Source organism: Salvelinus sp. IW2-2015, unplaced genomic scaffold, assembly GCF_002910315.2.
Source record: "Salvelinus sp. IW2-2015 unplaced genomic scaffold, ASM291031v2 Un_scaffold1614, whole genome shotgun sequence".
NCBI classification, from domain to species: domain Eukaryota; kingdom Metazoa; phylum Chordata; class Actinopteri; order Salmoniformes; family Salmonidae; genus Salvelinus; species Salvelinus sp. IW2-2015.
In genome coordinates, this window is record NW_019943033.1 from 186,934 (window position 1) to 187,562 (window position 629).

Sequence of the window (629 nt, forward strand, 5' to 3'; positions counted from 1 at the left end):
TTAGATCATGATCGTTCAGGCATGGTCCACAAAAGCAAGGGAAGGAAGGTGGAGAGAGAGTGAAAAGATTACAGAAAGACAGGAAAGTACAAAAGTGATGACAGAAGTGTTAGAGAGAAATAAAGTGTGTGTTGAAAAGCAGTACCCTTCAGTAGCAGTCCAAGAGCAAAGCTTCCATGTCCCAAAGTCCTGTTCACTGATACCTTTTCACCAGCAGCTGGTGTGTGTGTGTCTGTGGCATCCCTGAGTGGAGTGGCCAGTGTTGCGAGGAGGAGTCTTTGCCAGTTCACCACGACTAGGTCCCACAGCCCCCAATCGGCAGCCGAAGAGGAGGATATGGAGGATGAGATTTTCTCCATTTTATTTTTGTATAGAGATGAAGACGGGGCTTCTACAAGTGCCTGTACCTGCATCAACACACCCAGAGACAGGAGAGAAGACAGAGAGGAGGAAAGCATGGTGGGAGAGTATGACCCTGAAAGAAGGCACAGTGATGCGAAACGTTGGTGTTTACCCATTAAATGACCGGGAGTTATCATAGTGTGCGACTCTCTCTAATTATTTGTGTAATAGTATCCCCCTGTTCTTACCATACACAGCACAACACGCACAGCGAAAGTAGGGCCCTG